At 40.4% G+C, this 24,647-nt stretch overlaps 1 long non-coding RNA gene across 1 annotated transcript; it reads left to right on the top strand.

Annotated features, from left to right (window-relative positions):
• The first annotated feature begins 23,232 nt into the window (after positions 1-23,232).
• LOC119890581 lies at positions 23,233-24,288 on the top strand. Its single transcript, XR_005442260.1, has 2 exons — positions 23,233-23,442; positions 23,780-24,288. It is a non-coding gene; the product is annotated as an uncharacterized LOC119890581 (long non-coding RNA).
• Positions 24,289-24,647: the final 359 nt, after the last annotated feature.

The raw sequence follows: 24,647 nt of genomic DNA, 5'->3' as shown, positions 1-24,647 counted from the left end.
TCTTTTAATTTCCGTTTCTTACATGTGTATAGTGACCTTTCAAATAAACTTCCGGTTAAACGGGAAACATGAAATAAAACCAAAGCATTACAGCATACATTTAAAACCTTATTCTTTGACACTTATAGAGCTAGTGTAACATAAATTATTTATTTATTTAACTGTTTTTAAAAATGGGCCAACGTCTGGCCCATAGAGGAAAGCGACCCATTGGGTCATTTTCTATACTGGGCTGGCCCAATCACATCTGCTCTTACTGGCCCCCAACCCCTCCCCCTGTGGCCTCTTTGTCTTGTGTTGCGGGCCAAAAATAAAAAATATCTTCAGACGGCTGCCACCACATGCAAAAAAATAACCGATATGTTGTAGTAGTGTCAACATCAGCTGCAGTACCCGATGTAGCGTACAGGTACTTGAAGGAGTAAAGGAGAGCCATGGCCCCTGCCAGGCAGAGGAGGAGGCATGAGACAGCGGAGCAGAGTGACAGGGCGGAGGTAAGCATGGAGTAGCTCAACCTGTTCGGACCTATTTCAAATGGCAGATGTTGTCCCCATCACTTTTTAAAAGCATTTGTTAAAAATGTTCTAAAAAACACTTGCACCAAGAAATGTTAAATAGCAAATGAAAATGCCACAAGAAAGGTTTATTTGCACAATAAGCCTGCAATGCAATGTAAATATAGATATAAGGGTGTGTGCCATGCCATAGTGACAATGATAATGATTACTTCAGTTAAGGTCAATGATTATAACATAATCAGAACGCTATCAGAAACGAGATGGTTACCTGGCACCCACTGTCATACAGCGCTGCAGAAGCTATTTGACATTGTTTTTGTTGCTAGCATAGTTTCCTAATGCAGTCTTAACTTTGGTTAACTGTCCTAAGGGCTGAGGTGAGGTTATTTTGTCAGGATCACGTTGGCAAATTCAGACTGCTGTGAAAATGACTTGTAGGCTACTTGTACTTGAGTATGAGCTGTGTACACCATGGCCACCTCTGATCACCATTGAGTCAGTAAATGAGAGCGAATGAGTACACTGATCCATTTGCACTGGTACACTTATCCACGGCACATACCACTCAGCTGGTTTGTGGGAATATTATAGTAGGTACACGTTATATGGAAGGATGGTGTATTTGTGAGGGGTCTCCAACCGATTTTGGTGGGCAAAAAATGCCAGGGCTGATTTTTTGTTCCAGTCCAGCCCTGCCAGTACCCTGAAACTAATCATTTCTATTATTATTATATCTTTTTGATTTGATTTAATTTATTTGAAACATCAAATTCCATTCTCTGCAGCAAATGCAGCAAAAAATTTCTTTAAAATGTCAAGGAAAACCCATCATTAAAATATAAATTATTGTCACACACAGATTGTGGCTGTAATGTTACACTTTACTTTTGATGGTAGTTTGAAGTGCCACGTTTGATCATAGACATTATGGTTGCAAACCAAAGGTTACAACAGGAAATCAAATAGTTGTTTTTTATTATTAAATGACAACCTTGGACACTGAGCTCTGGCACTGAACCATATTGTAAGGCAAAAAACATCATGAGAATACTATGAATAGCAAAATATTTGGTTTATAAAATAACAATAAACTCTGTACACTAGCCCTACAGATTATTTTTTGGGTGCATCAGATGTCTGGTGAAGTAGATACATCCAACATTATAATTAGTGTCCATTCTATTCTTTTCTCTTTTCAGGCTGCAGATAGCCCATACAGCAAGCAACGCCTTCGGCAAGCTGTAAAGAAGAAGGTAAATCAGCTTACAGATGAGCAATAGGTGAAGAAAAGGGCATTGGGTGGACATGAGAGGTAGTTGGCCAAGTGCATAGGTATGTTAAACTTGTTATGAGATGTATTCTTTTTTGTTCAAATTCCACCTATTGTTAAAGAGGAACCACACCCATTTTCCAGCATACTGGGCAGTATATTAGTAAGGCAGTGTTCGTGGCTCCAAAAAGCACAGCCAATTGTCAAGTGTATTGTCAATGTACTCCCTGTTACATCACAAACGTGAGTATTAAACATCTTGTTAAGGCTTGTTAATCTGAAGACCTCAAACGCTTGCAAATGGCCTTCACGAGCCATTATAAGACACCAATTATTACATATTGTTGATATATTTTTCATTTCTCATTATAGCTACCATTGATTTTTTTCAACATGAAGGACAAAATGCCCAGTATGATAATATGCCAAAAGGCTAAGGTGTGGAATATGTAAAATGTTAGGAATTAAGGAGATGATGTGCCCTGTGCTTGTGAGAGATTTTCTTATTCTAACATCTGTGAAGTAGATGTTGCTTTTCAGGAGAACTAGATAACCTCCCTAAATATTAGAGTATCCTTTCATAGCCCAAATTTTCCCTTCTCTGTTTCAGAGGATAAAACAAAAGTCCACGACAGGAGGCACGAGACTCTACACTCATCATAGAGTGATGAGGTTGGCTGGTAAGCTTGCCAATCACAGATGGCTGAAGGGTGGACTGCCCTTGATTTGTTCCATATCTACTGTTGTGTCCAGAGAAAGACCAAAATGCCTGAAATCAGTACAGTTTGGAAGACAGTTGTGTGGTTTGATGGAGAGAGTCCTGAGTTTACGTATGGCAAAAAGTCTTTGTTGACAGCGTCTGTGGATGTCTGTGATGTGGTGACAAAAAAAGTTTATTGTCCATAGTGATGCCAAGGTACATTAAGCTGTAAACAATTTCTACTGGCTGGCTGATGGAGATGGGGCAGTGAGGGGTGGAGAGTTTACGATGTGTGTCCAGGATGAGTTACTTTTGTTTGTGACGTTGAGGAAGAGGTGACTGTCTTTACACCATTGGGTAAAGTGTGCAATAGATTTTTTGTGATTTTGTAATGGGAGAGGGTCTAAGGCAGTCATTGGTGTACAGTGTGTAGCGAAAGGGACTGAGAATTCAGCCTTGAGGGGCTCCAGTGTTGACAGTAATGATGGTGTATCTTGTGCTTCCCACCCTCACTGCGTGTCATCTGTCACTTTGGAAATTATGAATCCAGCGAATGAGGAGAGGTGGCACATGGAGGTGGTGGAGTTTAGTTATCGTGGTGTCGCGTTGAATTGTATTGAAAGCAGAGCTGAAGTCTACAAAGAGAATCCTGGCATAATGGCCAGGGGAGTCCAAATGTTGAAGGAGAGTGTGAAGGAGGCATGCAACAGCATCCTCTGTTCCTCTTTTGGCCTTGTCTGTAAACTGGTAGGGGTCCAGCTGTGTGCAAACAGCTGGAAGGATGATGTTCAGTAGTAGTTTCTCAAGGCATTTTGCTGTTATGGAGGTGAGTGTTACTGGTCTGTAATGATTCAGTTCAGAGGGGCAGGGTTTCTAGGGGGCAGGGATGATGGTGGATGTTTTCCAGAGGGTTGGGACAGTTGCATTTAGTAGTGATTCTTTGAAAAGTGAGTGCAAAACAGGAGGGAGCTCCGGAGCACAGTTCTTGAGCAGCCTTCCAGTGATCCCATCACGGCCAGGAGCCTTGCCAGTTTAGCACCTCCTGAGCTGCTGGTGGACCTCTTCCACTACTGGGGTGACAAAGTGTGGCTGCTCGGGGGTTATCAGGAATAGATTTTAAATACTGCTGTTGGTTAATAAAACACTGAATGGTTTAGGGCCAAAACATATTTCTGATCTTTTGCTACGTTATAAACCAACCAGACCTCTCTGGTCATCTGCTTTCTGTCCCGAGAGTCAAAAATAAACATGGAGAAGCAGTGTTCAGTTATGCACAAGGGCGTAGCATAAAAGTCTGGACCCTGTAGCTGTACATAGGCATTCTCTATGGGCCCATCCCCGCATCCACGGCCATTCATTCTAGTATTTATGTGCGAACCCCTCACATGAGGGCTCTGCATACTCGGTCCACTTATTTTCCCCCCAGCCCTGCACCACTGTTAATGCACCACATATCTAGAACAAACTCACAGAAAACTGCAGATCTGCTGCAACTGCCAGTTCTTTCAGATCAAGGTGGAAGACTTTTCTTTTTGCCTTTGAATTAAATTGAAATTGAATTAAAGAAGAACAACAGCCGATTTAAGAATCCAAATATGTTATTTCTATGGCGTTGAATCAATATTTGTCAACATGAGCTATCCTCCTAAAACCTAGAGAAGTAAGAATCAAACTTGTGATGTCATCAGGCATTTAAGTTTGGAGCTACTCCATACACAATGAATAAAAAAGTTGATAAAAACATGATTGAACAAGCTTTGTGGTGTGCTGCTTGAAATTTAAATTACTATCAAACCAGACACCAAGGTTCTTTACCACAGGCTTAATGTGTAGTCGGTAAGTGAACTCAGCATTCCAGGGTCTGTGGATCTGACAGGCAAGTACATTTGTGTGTCATCAGCATAAATATGAAAAGAAATACCATGTTTATGGATAATATGTCCAAGGGGAAGCAGATACAAGGAAAACAAAATTGGTCCTAAGACCGACCCCTGAGGCACACCATATTTAACTGGACAGAACGAAGAGACATAGTTGTTTACAGACACGCAAAACTTCCTATTTGACAGGTAGGATGAAAACCATTCTAGGGCCGTACCAGAGATCAGTCTGTCTAACATGATGTTGTGATCAATGGTGTCAAAAGCAGCGCTAAGGTCCAGGAGTACCAGGACTGAGCATATACCTTCATCAGCAGACATTAAAAGGTCATTGGTGACTTTAAGCAGGGCGGTCTCAGTGCTGTGGTGCTTCCTAAAACCAGACTGAAACTTTTCAAATAATTTGTTATTTTCCAGTACAGTGAGCAGCTGTTTGGACACAATTCTTTCTAGAATCTTTGCAATAAAAGGCAGTTTTGAAATTGGGAGGGAGGGATCTAAACCAGGTTTCTTTAAAAGTGGGTTCACACAAGCCGTTTTAAAATAATCAGGGACACAACCAGTAGATAGGGAGCTGTTAAAAACAGAGATCAAATGGGGCCCATCAGAATCCATTACTTTCAGTAAAAACTTTGTAGGTATTACATCAAGTGGGCTGGAGGACACTCTCATTTGTGATACTGTTTTTAAAAGCTCAGACAAGTCGATGGGATAAAACTGGTTAAAACTCTCTTGTTGCTGAGTAAGAGGCCGTGGGGGTAATAGAGGCTCTCATTGACACCACCTTATTGGTAAAATAAAAATAAAAACAATTCACAGTCATGATTACATCCAGCTGAGGTACAAGGAGGGGTTGGGTTTACCAGCTGATCCACAGTCTTAAACAGAAACCTGGGATTGTGTTTATGTGTAGTAATGAGTTCAGAAAAATAGTGTGTTCTCGCATCCTTAACCATGTTATAATTAATAAATCCTTCAGACTGAGGTAATGGACACTGCGAATGCTGTCATTTATCCAGGGTTGCTTACTAGCTTTAGACGTAAGCCTAACCTTTAGAGGAGCAGTAATATTTAGTGACGACAAGCAGATATGATTGAAGTGATCGACCAGATTGTTGGTGTTGGAATCAGACAGGTGTTGGCTTTGGCTCTGAAAGAATGTGCAAAACTTTGAAACACTTCATTAAAGATGCGAGAACACACAGACCTTGGTGAGGCGGCATGAGTAACAGGGGAATCGCAGCTAAAAACAATACATCTGCGGTCAGATATGGTTATGTCCATTAATTCCACAGAGGAAATGCTGACAACCAGGGTAAAAACCAAGTCCAGTGTATGACCACGGTTATGTGTTTGCCCTTTGACATGTTGTTTGAAGTTAAAAGAAGTGGCCATATTTAAAAAGTCAGTTGCACTAGCCCACCACCACGACCACTGACCCTCGGTTGACTAAAATAATCATATTGAGGCGGACACAGTTCAGCTAGCTAGCTATGGTCATTCATTTGAACCAGGATTCAGTTCAAAACATAAAATCTAGATTTGTAGACAAGATAAAATCATTTAAGATAAAAGTCTTACTTGAAAGTGATCTCACATTGAAGAGAGCCATTTTAAATGAGTTTGTTTTGGGTGCTGGAGTTGGTGCAGTTGTCCTAATCCTTAAGATATTACTAATATTTCTGTGTGGGATGTGCACATTTCGGTTTACTGGTCTATGTGTGATGATGACAGGAATAGAAGTCTGTGGAACAGCGCTGGGAGCAGACAGTTTGACATGCCAGCAGGTGGAGACAGTTGTTTGTGGCAGTGAGGCAGAGATCTGTTCAGTGAGCGGTGGTGTGTCCAGGTGTGCTGCATGAATGATTAGTCATTCACGTAAGTCATGTGTGGACCGCACCACATGCTGTATGTGAGCAGCTAACATTTTTGAGCCCCGTTTGTTTGGGTGAAGTCCGTCTGTCTTAAAAAGAGACATTCTTTGCCAGAAAATATTAAAGTTATCGACATAACACACACCGTGAGCCCTGCAGGCGGACTGGAGCCATTCGTGGAGGCCAAGGAGTCTACTGAAGCGGCCAGCACTGCGACCAACTGTGGGAATGGGACCAGAGATAAAAACGGACTTTCCACACTGCTTTAAAAAGTTAAAAAGACTGAGAGAAGAGCTACCCGACGGTGCAGGGTAGAGACGGTCTCCGGAGCGTCTGAGCACAGCCTCCTTCAGGATCGTACGTCAGCAGCCACGGACCACCACTTCAGCCCAGGTTGACTGATGCTTCGGAGTCGAGCAAGAGGAAAACCTCGGAAGGGTAGAGGGGTCCCACAGCACTGGATGTTAGTGATTGCGCTAAGAGAAACAATCTGTTTGGCTTGTACTGACGCCACATCCATAAAGCCAGTCAGCAGGGAATCTTTCTCTATGAGTTCCTCTGAAAGTCGTCGGATGTCTTCCATAAGGTCAGCAATCTTTTTGTTCGCTTTCTTAAGGAGTGAGCAGTTCTCATGGGGCAGAGTTATCTCGGCTAGCATAGTCACCGGAGCTTTGTTGTGGTCATTAGCATTGATGGTGTTTCATCTAGCTTAAAATCCATGTCGGATGACTAAAATCCTTAACCCACGTAAAACTTAAGTTAAAAACTTAAGTCAAATAAAAAGGATATAAAAAATATAACGAAAAAGTGTGGATTAAAACTGGATAAGAGTCCGGTTTAAGAAGGCGCGTCTGACAGGTGGCTACAGACGCCAACGCATGCGCAGAGTGCAGATTACATCAGCAATTACGTCACATCACCCCTGCTTCATTACGCTGGCTCCCAGTGTGTTTTAGAATAGACTTTAAAGTTTTATTGATTACTTTTAAAGTTCTTCATGGCCACTCGTCCTGTTATATTTCTGACCTTTTAGTCCCATACACACCAGCACGTACCTTGAGATCCTCGGGCAGATGTCTGTTGTCGGTTCCAGAGTCTCGACTGAAAACTAAAGGGGACAGAGCGTTTGCTGTCAGGGCCTCGAGGCTCTGGAACAGCCTGCCCAAGGAAATCAGGGCGGCTGAGTCAGTGAACTCTTTTAAATCCCTTCTTAAAACATACTTTTATAGGAGAGCCTTTCCTGATTTGATTTGATTCTATTTATTTATTTTACTTTTAGCATGTAAATTTTATCTTTTAAGTGTTTCCTTGCTTTTTTGTGTATTTGTTTTTATGTGTTTTATTGCCTTTGCAATGTTCAAGCACTTTGTAACTTCTTTTTGAAAAGTGCTATAAATAAAGATTATTATTATTATTACTCGGAACATTCCCAAGTGTTCTCAGTGTCACCAAAAACATCTTACTCAATTCAATGTCTATGCTGAAGAAGCTTCAGACTTTATCCCTGATGACATCATAAGTTTGAGTTTTAGTACTCTAGTTTTTGGATTTGGGAGAGAGTTGTTCATGTTCACAAATATTTTTGGACTGTCTTAGACTATGGGAATAATATTCTGAAATTGGGTGTACTTCCCAAAGTACATTCCTATGAATGTGTTCAACAGAAGGGTTTGGGACTGATGTTCCAAGCAGCCACCTAAAACAGAAGAGTGTGTCAATGAATGTACATACCATCAAAGGAAATATGAGGGTCTTGCAAATCAACATGTTTTTTGGACCTGAGGCTTGAGAAAGGTGATGTTTTGCTGTGGCTGTCAGTGTGGACGATAAAGCCTACCTTTGTCCTGGAACTTCAGGTTTGTTTCAGTACTGATTTTGTAATATAATGAACTGTTATACAAATAGTTAATTGGTGAACAATTGGTGTAACCCCTCACCCCCTGCTAAAATAAAGGGACACCTATGGAAAGATAACCAGTAATCAAATCGCTGTCAATAATGTAGTGAGAGAAAAAAGAAAGAACTGAAGGAAATACTGGTATTAAAGAAAGATATTTTCAAAAACATAGTAGTGCAGTGAATAACAATCAATCCATCTCAATGACTATCACAACAGACAATATTTAAAAGTTGTTTTTAACATTTACTCATTTAGCAGACGCTTTTATCCAAAGCGACTTACATTTGAGGAACAACAAACAAGCATCAACAGAGCATCAAATACAGCACGAGATCTTCAACTGACAATACATACTAGTAAAAGCAGCAATAATGTCATGATCCTGTCTGTGTGTCTTGTTGGGAGTCTGGGTTTTTGTTCCATGTCTTTGTTCCTTGTCCTGTGCCTTAGTTCATGTCGTAGTATTTGCTTCTAGTTCGTTCTCTGCATCATTTTTGTTTAGTCTGCTCTGTACTCTGTGTTCTAGTTCTGTGTTCTCGTTTAGGTTTTGTCTGTTATGATCCCTGTGTTATAGTTGGTCGGTGTTTGTCTGTTTACACAGGTTTCTCTTATTGTCTGAAGTTAGATTCTTGTCTGGTATTTTGTAACGTCTGTCTGTGTTGGTTATTAATTTTGCCCCATGTCTGCCTGTCTGTTATCACTCCGCCTGCCTGCCTCTCTGTTTCCCTGCTGTCTCTCTGCCTGCCTCGTTAACCTGATCCTGGTCACCTGTGTTGCTCCCTCCCAGTTCATTAACCCGTGTGTGTGTGTGTGTGTGTGTGTGTGTGTGTGTGTGTGTGTGTGTGTGTGTGTGTGTGTGTGTGTGTGTGTGTGTGTGTGTGTATGTATGTATATATACTTGTTTGTTTCCTCAGTCTGTGTCCGGTCATTGCAGTGTTTTGTAGCGTGTAGACGGTCTGTCTGTTGTAGCTTGTAATGCGCTGTCCTGTGATGTCCTCTCTCAGATTTGTTGGTTCTTGTTTGCATTATTGTGGTTTGGTCTCCCCTGTACTCTGTGTTCTAGTTCTGTGTTCTCGTTTAGGTTCTGGTTCTTTGTAACAGGTGTGTGTTTCTGTCTTGTTGGTTATTCACTCTGCCCCATGTCTGCTTGTCTAGTTTTCTCTCTGTTTTCCCCTGCTCTCTCTCTGCCTGTCTCTCATTAGTCTCATGTCTGTCACCTGTGTTGCTCCCGCCCTGCTCGTTAGTCCCTGTGTGTGTGTGTGTGTGTGTGTGTGTGTGTGTGTGTGTGTGTGTGTGTGTGTGTCTGTCTTGTCTTTGTCGGGTCATTGTATGTTGTATCCCTGTGTTGCAGTGTGTTCACGTGTTGTCAGCCTCACTTGTCGTGTTTCCCTGCTCGTTTTTGGATTTTGGATGTTGGATTTCTGTTGGACAACCTTTGTTTTTGGACTCTGTCAACAGCCACTGAGTTTTTAAGTGTGCTCGCTTTTTCTTGCTTTAAATAAAACTCTGAACTGCACCTGCTTGTCTTTGTGTCCTGCGTTTGGGTCCAACAACCTGCCTCCACACCACAAACATCATGACAGAAGTTAGGAATTAGAGGTGTTATAAGAGAAACTCTTCTAGGAATAGATGAGTTTTCAAGAGCTTCTTGAAGTTAGAGAGGGACGCCCCTGCTCTGATGGCATGTGGTAGCTCGTTCCACCATCGTGGTGTCACAGATGAGAACAGCCGGGACTGAGATTGCTTTGTGTGAAGGGATGGCAGAGCCAGGCGGCGTTCACTAGAGGAGCGTAGTGGCCGAAAAAGGAACGTAAACCTGTTTTATGGAGTTTAGGTAAATGGGTGCAGATCCAGTAGTCACTCTGTATGCAAGCATTAGTGACTTGAATCTAATTCTGGAGGCCATGGGTAGCCAGTGGAGGTCACACAGTAATGGAGTGATATGAGTCCTTTTGGGCTGATCAAAAGACGTGCTGCTGCGTTCTGAACCATTTGTAGGGGTTTCACTGCACAAGCTGGAAAACCTGCTAGGAGGGCATTGCAATAGTCGAGGCGAGAGATAACCATGCTGGAGTCGTCTTCTTTCACCAAAATTGGCACGTAGGTTGCAAATTCCACCCACTACTCAGGCAAAAAATGACCCTCATAGACCTCATCGTGGCGCTATAACTATCAACTTTGCAATTATCTCAACCCTAACCCTGACAGCTTGGTTTAGAGTCAAACTTCTTTCATTATTTTAATCTCTGGATTCATCTGCATCTTTGCTCCAATGGTCTTCTGCTCTAAAAATGTCAAATTATGACTTTTTATCACTTTTCTCTAAAACTTATTTTTGCGAACTTGCCAATCAACCTGAAACTTTGGCAGGATCATCTACAGACGTCGCTGATGAAAATTTATCAAAAGAATTTTGATACATCAATTTGGTTTTTTTTTTCATAAATTTTTACTTGTGTCTTTACGTACAATTTTACATAAATGATCATAAATTAAAATTGGCTTAAGCTATGTTAACCAAACTTGAGACGTCTTCTCAGATGCTCAGCCCGAGCTTCGCTGAGCAGTCCTTGTACATTCTTCCACTAGGTGGCACTACACTTGCAAATAGTTAATACCTTGTAATTCGCTGGATGGATTCGTACGAAATTCGGTTTGTACGGTTTTGAGTCACGACTCAGCTGATGTTTAAGATTTGGTAATAATTGCGCAAAGTGGGCGTGGCTTATTACAAGAAATGTAAATTTCTAGACATTTCTCATTCCAAACTCCAAAAAATCTAAGAAAATCATCTGTACGTCCTAGAAAGCTGATAATAACTCAATTTTTCAGAATTTGCTAATTCAATTAACATCTATTTCTCCACAAGTCTATCTTCAAACGCTACCAAACTCGACAGAGTCATTCTCCAGATGGCCGATATCAAGTGTTTCAAAGGGTTTTTATATCGGTTAAATTGTGATTCTGCAGTAATATTCAGTATCTTGCTATAACTTGTACAGTGTGCAAAACCTTTTTCTTTTTTGCTCAGTTTTGGATCAAATTTCAAATTTAAGTTTAAACTGACAAAACGATCCAGGTCTGGCACATGTGACATCACTACCTCAACTTGTGAGAAAGTGCATGGAAACAGCCTCTCATCAGTAGGTCGGTCAGTCAGTAAATCACCTACTCTGGACATCTGCAGGTCCAGGGTTCAAATCTCCAGTGAACTGAGTCAGGCTTGCTGACATTGGGGGGGTTCAGATCGTAGCAGTTCTCCATTTTATTTGGATCCCGTTACACTTTCTTCTTTTTTTCTCTACTGAAAAGTGTTTATGCAGCTTAAATTTTAAATCTTGGAAACACAAAATGTCGCAGGTGGGTTGAACATTTCACCCAGTAGTTAGGTACATATAATTACACTTTCTGATCTCAAGGTGACGCAGTAAAAATCAAGTTTGCATTTCCGCAATTATATCAAAGTCCAAATTCTTTCATCACTTTAATCTCTCGTTTAAAGAGATAATAAGTCGTCTGCGTCTGTTCTTCTCCTCTGAAAATGTCAAATGTTGAGTTTTTCACGACTGGCTTGGATCCCGATAATTGCCGCTCGCGGCTATATTTCCAAATTAGTTCCTTAAAACAGCAACTGAAGCAAGTTAGATGTCAAGGAAGGCCTGCCCAGGGCAGAAATTGCTACCACAGTGGATGTTTATTAAATTGTCTGCTGTTATTGATATGGAGGAACATGTTGAAACAAGTTTTTCTTCCTTGTCTGGAAAAAACTGTGGGACTGATTTGTGACTCTTATAAGTGCATGCTGGGACTTGTTAAGTTATCTCGATGACATTCAACTGCCCATTGTCTGTACCCAGATCACTGAGCTTACTGAAAACCTGGAGTGAGTGTCACACATTTTGAGGTAATTTTGTACAGTTGTGTAGAAGTAGAGGAATTTAAGGTACATTGAAGGGGATCTTTTATGCTTTTCCTTATTTTCTGGCATATCTATAATGTTACATTTTCAGATGTTTATGTTAAATGTGGCCATGCTTCAAAAGAAATCCCTATGAGTCAAAACCTCAGATTTCCTCCTTAACACTCTGGTTTCAACAGTTTTTTTCAGCTCGGTATGACATCATACAGAGCTGGTTTTATATATGTGGTCATTTGCTCTACAGCTTGTTTCAGATGGGCTGAAGTAAGGGTCTGCATCAAGAGGCAGTATATGATAGAATAAAAAAATGTTTTTTACTTTGAATCATGCAAAGCCACCATAGAAGAGTCACAGAACTACAATACAGGGCTGGAAATGCAGTATAATGGTTCTCCTTTAAGGCTTTTGCTTCTGAAAAACAAAAAAACATAATGACATTATGTAAATTTTAGGGAAAGGTCAGAGCAGCAGAGAGAGCACAGATCCATTTAACAGACTTGCTGTGTTGTCTCCATTGGCATAGATCTATATGGAACCTCTTAAAGGTGTAATTTGTCTAATTTGTGATAAACACCTTGTAAGATACCATTAACTCAAAGTCACAAAGCTATAATAACAGAACTGATCATCTGCTAAGGACAAACACTGATGATGAAATGTATAAATTAATGTGATTCTTTTGGACTTTGAGGTGATACAACCGGTGATGGAGAAGATCAACAACTTCATTGAAACACATTGCGGGACCTATTTTAACAATTTAAGCACACGGCATGAGTGGCGTGGCACAGTTGCATTTGAGGTGTCCAGCTCCACATTAACTAGTTAAAGAAAAAAAATGGTCAGTGCGCCAGGTGCATGGTTCGAAAGGGTTGTATTAGTCTGTGAGTTAGTCCATGGTGTGTTTTGGGCATAACATGCAAGACACAAATCAGAGTATTAACTCCCATTCCATTTAAAAGCCAGGTGTGCTTGTACCTTGGTGGATGAATGCTGCATTATTAAAACAACTGACTGATTGAATGGTAGACTCACAGCAGAGAGGGGGATACGGACAGATGAGTGGATGTGATATAAAAAATGTCTCTGATCATGAAGCCTAATATTACTTTGTAGCTCTGTGGTTTATCAGTAAATTGTCTGAACTCCACTGCAGACTGGAGTGAACAGGCAGACGCTGCCTCCCATGAAACGTCTGGATCCTCACTGCGCTGCATTATTATAAACTATGATGAATCAGTCGTGGGTCACAGCTCTCTCTGTTCCAGTGGTTTCTTTATTTTGTGTTTTATTGCTGTGTTTTTTAACGATTTACTTTCATGATTAGAGAGACTGTTGTCAGACATTTTAAACATTTCCATGTGTGTCAACCAATTTCACCGTATGAACCTGGGGCCATATTGCAGAAAGTCCCAATCTTAAGTCTTAAGTTAAAATAGAAGGAGTCTAAAATAGGATTTTTCTCAATTTGGTATTACAGAAGCAAATCCTAACTACCATCAAGAATCCTATCTTATCTTATTTTATCCAATTTCATCATAGATTTGTTAGGTTAACTAAATAGATTCAGGTGACGAGACACAAGGCAGATGAACAGTGAACTCAGGTTTATTCACAAAAAAGGAAGAGGGCAGGCAGGAGCGAGGATTCCAGGTTTAGTGTGGGATTGGAGGCAGAGTCCTCAAAACACTGTTCCAGGCAGGCAGACAGACAGACAGGCAGGCAGCGTCTCAAACACAGGTGACAAACTAGAGCAGGCAAAAGACAAAAATGTTAGTTGCAAGTAGCAAAAAATCACAAGGCATCAGAATCAGTTTTATTGCCAGGTACATTTTCACATACGAGGAATTTGCCTTGGTATAAATTGGTGCTTACAGTACAAATGGAACATGGTACAAATATAAATATAAATATATAAAAAGTAAGGAGATTAAACAAGTATACAAAAATTACAATAATACTTTAATACAATGCTGACCAGTATATGCAAAAATTCACAACATGAGCATAGTTGAGCGTTGTTGTAAAGTGTGGGGTCAGGAGTGCGTGTGTGTGTGTGTGTGTGTGTGTGTGTGTGTGTGCGTTTGGGGAGGGGGGCATGAGAGTCAGTGACAGTCGGGACCCATTCCTTGTTAAGAAAGCCCACTGCAATTGGAAAGAAACTGTTCTTGTGGCGAGAGGTTTTGGTCCTGATGGACCGCAGCACCCTGCCATCCTGCCAGAGAGGAGTGTCTGAAACAGTGTGTCCAGGATGGGAGGGGTCAGCCACAATCTTTCCTGCACGCCTCAGAGTCATGGAGGTGGACAGGTCCTGAAGAGATGGAAGGTGACAACCAATCACCTTCTCAGCAGACCAAATGATACGCTGCAGCCTGCCCTTGTCCCTGGCAGTGGCAGCAGCGTACCAGCTCCCACTTGAGGTACTTGGAGATGATGGTGCCCAGGAAACACGGGCACTTCAAAACAATTATGATGAAATTTATGTCAACAAATATGAAGGAGTAAAATTAAGTAAAATCTTTTTCCAGTCCCTTTTCCTCAAAAAAATAAACATCTTTCATCATAATTTGAAATCAATAATAACGAATTCTGATTTAAACAATCCAATTTAATGCACATTATGCGTCAAGCCAACACTACAACACACACACACACACACACACACACACACACACACACACACACACTTATTCTGCCTGCAGTTAAAACAATATTTAACTTTGTTAAAACCCTGTGTTGTAAAGGTTACTAGTCATTAAAAACAATAACATCAATCGCCAAGGTTGAACGAGGCCTTGAACTAACCATGTTGGGAGGCGAGATTAGGGACTCACATATGCACAATTACAATGTTAGAAAATTTAACATTAATTAACTCCAAGGAATGATTCCAATTCAAAATCCATGGGTGCAATGCGACATTAACAAAATGAACACTGGTCAAAACTGGTAGATACTGGTAGTATGTACACAATGCATAGACATTAAACAGTGCATTCTGCAATCAGGAAAATTTCATTGGCACAAAGTAGTAACTCATTAGTCTTGATGACTATACCATTGACACTTACTATAAGATGTTGTACTGACCACATAATGTGCTTCCCCCTTAATAACCAAAATACATAGCCTAAATAAAATATATGCTGAAGTACATCAATTAATGTCTGGTTGTATGTACTGGAATAGTATCCCAGTGTCAGCTGGTTCCTCAAGTCTGCTTTATCTCCAGTTGTGAGCTCTAACAGACCTGTGGGCAAAAAACGAGTTACAAATAACTATAGGAAGCAATCCAGAAAACAGTGAACATAAACTGACATCAAATATTAGAACAATAATGATAGTTAACATTCAGTACCATAGATTGATAAAGACAGATGGAAAATTACAGTAGAACACTCAAATAAGAAAAATCTACAACTAACTATTGGATGATACATAATATTTTCGATTTTTTTGTTTCTTTTGGAGTAACAAATTATGAACATACAACAAATTATGGACAGGTGATGTACTGTTACAGTCGTTCTCCATTGGCACTCAATCATAAGATGCTTCAAGATGTGAATCAGAATCAGAAATACTTTGACATATGGCTCTGGCCCTTAAGTGTTCTTGGCGCTATTGTCAATGTGTACTCCCAGGTACTTGTAGTCCTCTACAATGTAAATGTAAATGCTCTATTTGTATAAACCACTCAAAGCGCTTTTACACTATATTGCATTCACCATTCACTCACATTCATACACTGAGGCCCCATCCACACTAGTGTGTTTTTTTAATTAAAACAGAGACCTTTTGCTACGTTTGCACCTCCCGTCCAGACTAAAACGGTGAAAACGAAGACCTAAAACGGAGAAGTTTGGAAACGCTGCCGACCCCGTTTTGCCTTTCAAAACTCTGGAGAGCGTTTTAGTGAAGACGGGCCAAAACGGAGGACTTTAGAAACGATGACACAGACGCTCACGCTCAGCTCTCTGATTGGGTCTTGTAAGTCATGCAAAGCAGAAACACGATGCTACCGACACAGTTTTTGAGTTGACTAAAATATTCTGTACCATGCAACTAACACTACACTTGTACTGTGCATGTCGCCTTTTACTTTGCGACGACTCTCAGTCTGTTTTCCGCCACCACAGTCCCAGCTCATTATTGGTGCATGGAAAAAATAAATCTGGTCTAATTCTTCCTCTGCATATCTTTATTCTTTCGCCAAATCTTCTGTAACTACGGAAGAGACCATCTGCTTCATGTTTACACCGGCACGCGCATTCCCAGTGTACTTGAACGGCCAGCAGATGTGCGTTTTCAGTCATTTTAATGTTTGTACCTGATTATTCCTTGCAAGTTATTTTTCTAAGGCTATTGTTACTGAACATGCAAAACATTTAGGTTTTTAATTCATACATTTAAAAGAATGATTTACCTCTATCATTTAGCAGAAATCACATTTCCAGTGATTTGCTAGGCTTATTTTCCACAAATAACAGCTGAGCAATCAGGCAATGGGTCTCTGATAATTGTGTTAAGGATTCCCTAAGGGCTTTTTTCAGAAACTAATAGGTGTGAAATTTGTGAGAGGATGCGCAGGAGAGATGAGAGGTGATTTGGTGCCAATATATTCAACAATGAGCAAGCTATTGAAATAGTTCAATTGTAATTTGCATAATTAAGAATTTAATTAATGTACTAATTTATTTTCATGTTTGTTTACAAACTTACAGGTGTGAAATGTTTGAGGGTGGTCACTAGTTATATTAGCAATGGTTTGAGATTTTTATGTTGAAAAACAAAAAAGTTATTGAGGATTGAAATGGATGTGTTGCAATTTACAGACGGTCCCTAACTCCCCCTACAGCGACAGGCGCATCTGACAAACATTCAGTGCATTGCGCTATGGACTGCGTCGTTATCTTAAGCGATTTTGAGGTGATCACAGCTGTGAAACTTCTGCCCGAATTAGCTCAACAATATATCCCAAAACTGGGAGAAATGGAGATTTTGACACGGAGCTATTGAATCTAACAGGCGCGAAAACCGACGAATGTTGAATATTAAACTAACTTCACCCCGGTCATCTAGTATTTCAACCCCGGCTCTCCACTCAATCCCCGCTTGATCGTTGTCGCTCCAGACTTGGTGCCACTACTATATTAAAGCTTTTTGTTCTTGTTGATATCTCGCTTCTCCGTCTCCTGCTTCCCTGAACTAACCCTGTCTGTCTATCTGTTCTCCCCGCCAGGTCCACTCATCTCCGTCTCCCGTTCGGTCAGCTGGGCTCGCCTACCTGCCTTCTCCCCTCGCATCACCTCCACGGCGCTCCCCCTCGCTCATCGCCTGTTCGCCAGCCACCACATCCCTTCCCACCTCGGCCTCCTGTCCCCCTTGGCCCTCTCGCCTGAACCTCTCCAGCCCCGTCAGCTCCTCGGTCCTCCGCGCCCACATCTGCCGGTGTCCATCTCCCCCCTTTTTCTCCCGCACCTCGACTACCCTTTTTTTTCCCTTAATAAATTTCTTTAAAACCATAAGTGTTGCGTTTGGTTCAGTTCGGGCCCGAAACCACAACAGACCCCTGGTTAAAGCTAACATCAGCAGTTTAGACTGAAGGCAGGAATGTAGGCTAGATGCATATTCCAATAGTTGGCTAGAAAAGAAATTATCATCATAAATTAAACCTAAGTTTTAATTATTTTGCTTTTAGACCTACATGCCTTTGAAACGCTAACGAACACTGTTTGCTTGGACAAAATAGATAGATTAAATGTACTGAATCTGAGAAATGGCAATGTAAAGGCTATCATGTATTTGAAATGAAACATGACTAGTGAAGTGTTGTTGGGGTGTCCTATAGCAAGAATTTTCTCAGTGTAGGACAATGACAACTAAGATGGTATTTTTTTCCACCTTGGAAATTATTAACGCTTCAATAAACAAAATAATGTTATTTTAAGCATGATATCATAGCAAACCTTGTTTAACCATAGTAAAGTAATTGTAGGATACAGTGTGTCGGTAAAAGAGTGTTAAAAGAAGGTGAGATTTCAAACTGTGCAGACTTAAGCACAAATCACAGAGTATTACACTTGTTTTAATGTGGTAACAACAGTTCATTAGTGACTACCCTAATCACCACCAGAGTTTAATGTGTACAGGTGTTAGAGCACTTATTTGTCAACATTTTTCAAAGGATGATGCGTGAGAGACAGGGACGAAAAGAGGAAGGGGACCCACAAAGACTGCTTGTATAAAGGTCCCAGAATTTTGAGCTACACACTATACTGAGCACAGGATTTATGCAATGAGTAACTAATGATGTAGCTTTACTAGAGTTGTAATCAGAATCTCTTTATTTGCAATTTTTGCCTAGACAAATAATTTGCTGTCTGCATTTAACCCATACACTATTACAATTCATTTTCATATCACTCACTGTTCATATTGGGAACAGTGGGGTTCCATAGTCCGTTCAGACATGAAATGTCAGAAAATGGTGAAAAATGTTGATCACTGTCTTGTTTTGTCTTGTTTAATGTCATAGAGGACTAAAAAAAAACCGGAAAACATTCACATTTAAAGAAGGTGGATCTAGAGAATTTGGATATTTTCTCCAAGCTCTTGTAAACCTGACCACCACGCAGGAAGAAGGAGGCTGTTTTTTGTTCAAAGGGGCAATCGACTGACTCACAATCTCCTTTGCAAGACATGTGCCACTTCTGGTGGGTTACCTGCAACCCTAGCTTGGCAGAATCATTGAGACCAGCAAGAATTTTGTGTTTTCCTCCACATCAATGTTAGAACCTTGCAACATGCTGAATAATGACAATTTAATCATTGCAGTGGTTACTGGGGTAAGCATCAGAAGCAACAGCTTGTGCCGGGAGTGGGCCACAATGCTGAAAATATGTAGTAAATTCATATTAAAGGAGACCTATTTTCCAGTCCTATATTGTAGTTCTGTGACTCCTGTATGGCAACTTTGCATGATTCAATGTTCAGAAAAATATATTTTTTTCTTATACTGACTCTTCATGTAGGCCTTCATTTCAGCCTCTGTCTGAACAAGCTGCAGATGCTGCTGTCTCTTTAAGATTGGACAAGACCTGAAGCATGTTACCAGGCTGTTGTTGTTGCTGGGCGGAACAGGCAGACTGAGCATTGCCATGCCCTTAGTGTGGGAGCACATGACCATATATGGAACACCAGCTCCTTCTGGCTTGGTATTATGTAGAAAGGAGCCTTTGGTAGAAAAAGCAGTTCAAACAGAGCGGAAACCTGAGGTTTTTGCTCACAGTGATTTCTTATAAATGCTTGAACCTAATTTTTTGAAACTTTGGCTATGTTTAACATGAAAATCCAACATTATAACATATATGTACTGTATTGCAGTGTATCCATTTAATACACAAGTTGTGTTCCATTCTATTTGTATAGCTATGATAAAATACACAAGTATTATCAGCCTATCATCAGTCTGCCAGACTTATGACTTAACAGTAGAAAAGATACAGATGCACAAAAAAGTGAGTACACCCTTCACATTTTTGTAAATATTTGATTATATCTTTTCATGTGACAGCACTGAAGAAATGACACTTTGCTAAAATGTAAAGTAGTGAGTCAACAGTGTAAATTTGCTTTCCCCTCAACATAACACATCACACAGCCATTAATGTCTAAACCGCTGGCAACAAAAGTGTGTACACCCCTAATTGAATATGTCCTAACTGAGCTATTTTCCCTCTCCGGTGTTATGTGACTCGTTAGTGTCACAAGGTCTCTGGTGTGAATGCACCACCTTAGCAGACTAAGGAAATGGATTACTGGAACCATGTCCTGTGGTCTGATGAGACCAAGATAAACTTATTTGGTTAAGATGGTGTCAAGCGTGTGTGGCGGCAACCAGGTGAGGAGTACAAAGACAAGTTTGTATACAGTCCTTTTTATATACAGTCTATGATACAGTCAAGCATGGTGGTGGGAGTATCATGGTCTGGGGATGCGTGAGTGCTGCCGGCACTGGGGAGCTACAGTTCATTGAGGTAACCATGAATGCCAACATGTACTGTGACATACTGAAGCAGAGCATGATCCCATCCCATCCCTTTGGAGACTGGGCTGCAGGGCAGTATTCCAACATGATAACGACCCCAAACACACCTCCAAGACGACCACTGCCTTGCTTAAGAAGAGGTTAAAGGTGATGGACTGGCCAACCATGTCTCCAGACCTAAACCCTATTGAGCATCTGTGGGGCATCCTCAAACAGAAGATGGAGGAGCGCAAGGTCTCTAACATCCACCAGCTCCGTGATGTCATCATGGAGGAATGGAAAGGGACTCCAGTGGCAAACTGTGACGCTCTGGTGAACTCCATGCCCAAGAGGGTTAAGGCAGTGCTGGAAAATAATGATGGCCACACAATTCACTTTTGGACAGTAAATGTACACTGTTATACAAGCTGTACACTCACTACTTTACATTGTAGCAAAGTGTCATTTCTTCAGCGATGTCACATGAAAATAGATTTTCATTTACATTTTTGTAAATATGTGAGGGGTGTACTCATTTTTGTGAGATACTGCATATACTACAGATGAAGACGAAGAAGATGAAGAAGAGGAGAAGGGAAACTTGTCCCTTGAAGGTTTGGTTGGCAGTTACATTCTTATACATTTACATTTGTGTAAAACATATACTTCCTTTGTAGTCACCTTATAGTCTTCTTCAGTTTTCGTTGTTTGTGTGTAGGATTTAGTGGTATTTAATGGTGAGGTTGCAGATTGCAGCCTCACCCTTACCTTCCAAGTGTGTAGGAGCTATGGTGGACACAAAAAAAGTAAAAGGCCTTCTCTAGAGACAGTGTTTGGTTTGTACGTTCTGGGCTACTGTAGAAACATGGGTGTGCAACATGCGGACTCCGTGGAAGAGGTCCAAGCCGCCGTGCGCTGTGCTGTGAAGCCAATTTGACATAGACCAAAGCGGAAAAAAGGAAATATAACATCAGGGTCCAGGTTAGGGTTGACCAATCAAAAGCAGGACTTGAGACAAAGCTGGTGTCCGTCAATTGAAAGTTGTCAAAAATCTGGTGGTTGGCTGGTTGGTCGGCGCGTTATACAGAACTGAACCCCAGAATTCTCAATAGCTTCCTTCTTTAAAATCTTCTACAGTCAGAGGTGAGCTTTGTCTATTTTGGTTTTATACTGTGTCACTAAACAGGTCCCGCTGGTACAGCAGTAGGTCTGACCTTTTGGCGTTGCTCGCCATAGGCTATAGTGTATAACTCCTATAGGAAAACGGCCAATTTAAAACAACAACTAATTTAAACATTAAATTGCATATTTTGTGTTTAACCTTTCTTAGGGCTTTTGATTTTAGCCCTGTTTGTATTTCGATTTAATCTATTGTGTGGGAAGAGTTGATAATATTATTATATATATTATTTTTGTTGTGCAGTCTTGACTAAAGGTGTCTTTAATTTGAATTAGAATTGTCCTTGTTTTAGATTCAAGATGTAATGTCTATCTAAGAGACATTGGTTGGATGGTTGGTTGTTGGATTAACTGAAACAACCCATCCTTCCACTGTTTGTGGTAAGAATAAGCACTTACTCATTCCTTCTCACTAGGAAGGATTTAACTCTGAGCTAAGAACTAAAAATTCCTATTTGTGTGTGTGTGTGTGTGTGTGTGTGTGTGTGTGTGTGTGTGTGTGTGTGTGTGTGTGTGTGTGTGTTGTGTGTGTGTGTGTGTGTACAAAATCTTATTTAAACATTCTTAAACATTGGGCTCCTGATTCCTGAATCTTCTGTGCATCTGTGGTCCATAAACTTTAATTAAAATTCTAATTTAGCTTATCCACCTTGTTCTAGTTACACTGTGAAAGGAGCAGTGGATACATTTTTTAAGCAACCCCACAAAATGACTATCCCTACATCAAAATTTGATCCATTCGGTTAAATAGAAGAGCTGCACGATGAAATCATTTTTCTCCCATTGGGCTGCCATCATGACAGATGGAGGCAGGATTAAAGGAAACAATAGTTCCCTTGATCCTGTGGAGCCTCTCAATATGGAAGTTATGCAGAAGATCCAGTTAATTTTATACCAGGAAGTCGACCTTTTTTGGATTCAAGCACCACTTAGCAGGACCCGCCCTACCTGTGATTGGCTCAGCCTGATTATCATGTTTCTCATAGAGCCCTCGCTTGAAAGAACAGGAAGTTTTAGGCTATTCTGCTGTCTTCTGCAAATTAGCTTGGTATAGTTATTTTCTTTTAAATGCAGTCTATTTGTTCACAGTACAGATAGCAACCTAGTAAGTTGGGTTAGTTTTTTTTTCCCCGTCAAGAGAAGGGTGGTGAGAGGGCAAAGTAACGGTTTGCTATTAGACATAATGGTTGGAAAAGGTCGGCCTTTGCTTTTAATTTTCTCCGATACGAGCTACCTTTGGTGTGACTATAATAAAAAATGTGCTTACTTATAGTGGACAGAGGTTCATGCATTTTCCCCTAGTCACTCAGGAAAAAATATTTGCAAATCTGGGGAGGAAAAAAAAAGGGTCACTCCCTGGCCACCCACAGTGCAACTCTTAACACTGAGACATGGATATTCAAAGCCAAACAACAGCGTCTTCAGCAGTGTTTACATAGAGATGAGTATCAATTTAATCTAACTTCTTCATGACAGTACACCCCTATGCTGCTATCCTGATGAGACATAACGGTGTCACTTAACAATGTCGCTTGACTAGTCTCAACAAATGCCTGGGACTCCAGGTGAAGTGCATCCAATTTGATGGTTTTCTGTTCTCTTGCCACCATCATGAAAAATAAGAGAGAACGATGTTTTTGACGACCAAACAAAGATTTCTAGCATGATTTTAATCTATTATTTCTGGTCCAGCCATGCCTTCCAGTTTTCATATTGCTGTAATATTACTAATACAGTAATGTCAGCAAACGATGTTATAGTCGGTGTAAATGTCTGATAAATCGCATTAATATTCTCCTACATAGTATTATATTTATATATTTAATAAGACATTGTAGTTCTACAGTGTCACCTTGCCTGTTCTGCTTTTATTTTGAAAGGCGCCGTTTTCTTCTTATGTTTTTGTGACGCTAAACTTCCTGCTACTTTTCTCTTCACGATGTGGTGCTCACACGTCGTCGGAAGAACGGTAAGAAACTGGTAAACACGTTATTTATATTGTTCATCTATTTGAATCTTGTAAAGAAGGAGTTTACATTGTGATTTTATTATTTTCGTATTGTTTGTACATGTTATTTCTAAGACCTACGAACTGTGAACGTGTGTCGAGCTAGAGAGCGTGATAGCCGATGGCGAAAACCATTTGATTAGCGTCCTTGGAGAGCGGAATGAGGTATGAAAGAAAATGTGTCTAGTGTATTATTATCAGAAGGGATTTTGTTTAAGGAAAGGAGAATGTCATTACTTCATTTGTTTATGGGTTAATTGCACATGTCGTCAATATAAAAGCAATATTATTTCTGTGAACAATTATAATATATTGTATTTCATTTAAAGGCATGTGATATTTATTTGTCATAAAGGCTTAAAAATATTTCATTTCATATTGGTTGTTAGTTAAATGATTTGTATTGTGTGTAAACATGATTAATATGTGAACACAAGTTATGTGCAAATTATTTGTGAAGCTACATAGAAGCCTTTTGTGTTTCTTCTGTTTTATTCTGTAGTTTTCACGGTGTTCATGGTGCATGGTGCACGTTGAGAGGAATAATAAATCGACACCCGTTTGAAACTCTCTGCGTCTTGATCAATAAATCCAAGGGGCCGCTACAGTCGGTATGTCCACCGTGCACCAGGAAAACACATTTGGCAACCAAATCCAGCCCCTGCTTGCAATCATGTTAGCTAAACTGAAGGTTTATCAATGCCATTTGGAATGGTTTTCGGTACAGTTTGCATTGTCATCAGTTGAACTATCAGTCTGTTTCTCTATAAATCCAAAGTTAGATGTTGCTTACCAAGAGAAATTTTGGGAGGTCAGCATCAAACCGCATCTCTTTACTTGTTAGGAGCTATCTCCAGCTGCAGAAAGCCACGGTAATATTTTCTCGTTTAGCTCCTTTTTAAATCAGTTCTTTTCTTTGCCATCTTTGTGTTTCTCTAAGACTAACCGCAGCTGTAAGTTACCTTCAACTTATTACTTTACTCCAAAGCGCTCAACATGACAAACCCTAGCAGTAACTCTACATTTTTGTCTCATGGACTGAGGTCAGACTGGACGCTATAGCTACAGTCTCTCGAGGCGCAAGTGATATTACAACACAGGACAGGTCGAGGCTAGCAGATTAGCATGCTAATTTTAACGGATATCTCAGCAAAACAATACCTAGATGTCTTTGACATGACATCAGTATGGTTACTTTTTCACATTCTGTTTTATGAAATTTTTTAAAAAATTTGTAAACATTGTACCTTTAAGTAGATGTTCCTAATTATACTTACATACTTTTACTGCATTGTAACATTTTTATTGCACCGTTACTTGCAACAGAGTAGGCTAATTGTATTGAGTGTTGTATTAGTATTTTTACTTAA

Source organism: Micropterus salmoides, unplaced genomic scaffold (genome assembly GCF_014851395.1).
Source record: "Micropterus salmoides isolate LMB-PRFRI ecotype aquatic unplaced genomic scaffold, ASM1485139v1 Ms_hic_scaffold_6, whole genome shotgun sequence".
NCBI classification, from domain to species: Eukaryota; Metazoa; Chordata; class Actinopteri; order Centrarchiformes; family Centrarchidae; genus Micropterus; species Micropterus salmoides.
Note: the sequence above shows the minus strand (reverse complement) of the source record. Positions and strands in the feature narration are given on the sequence as shown.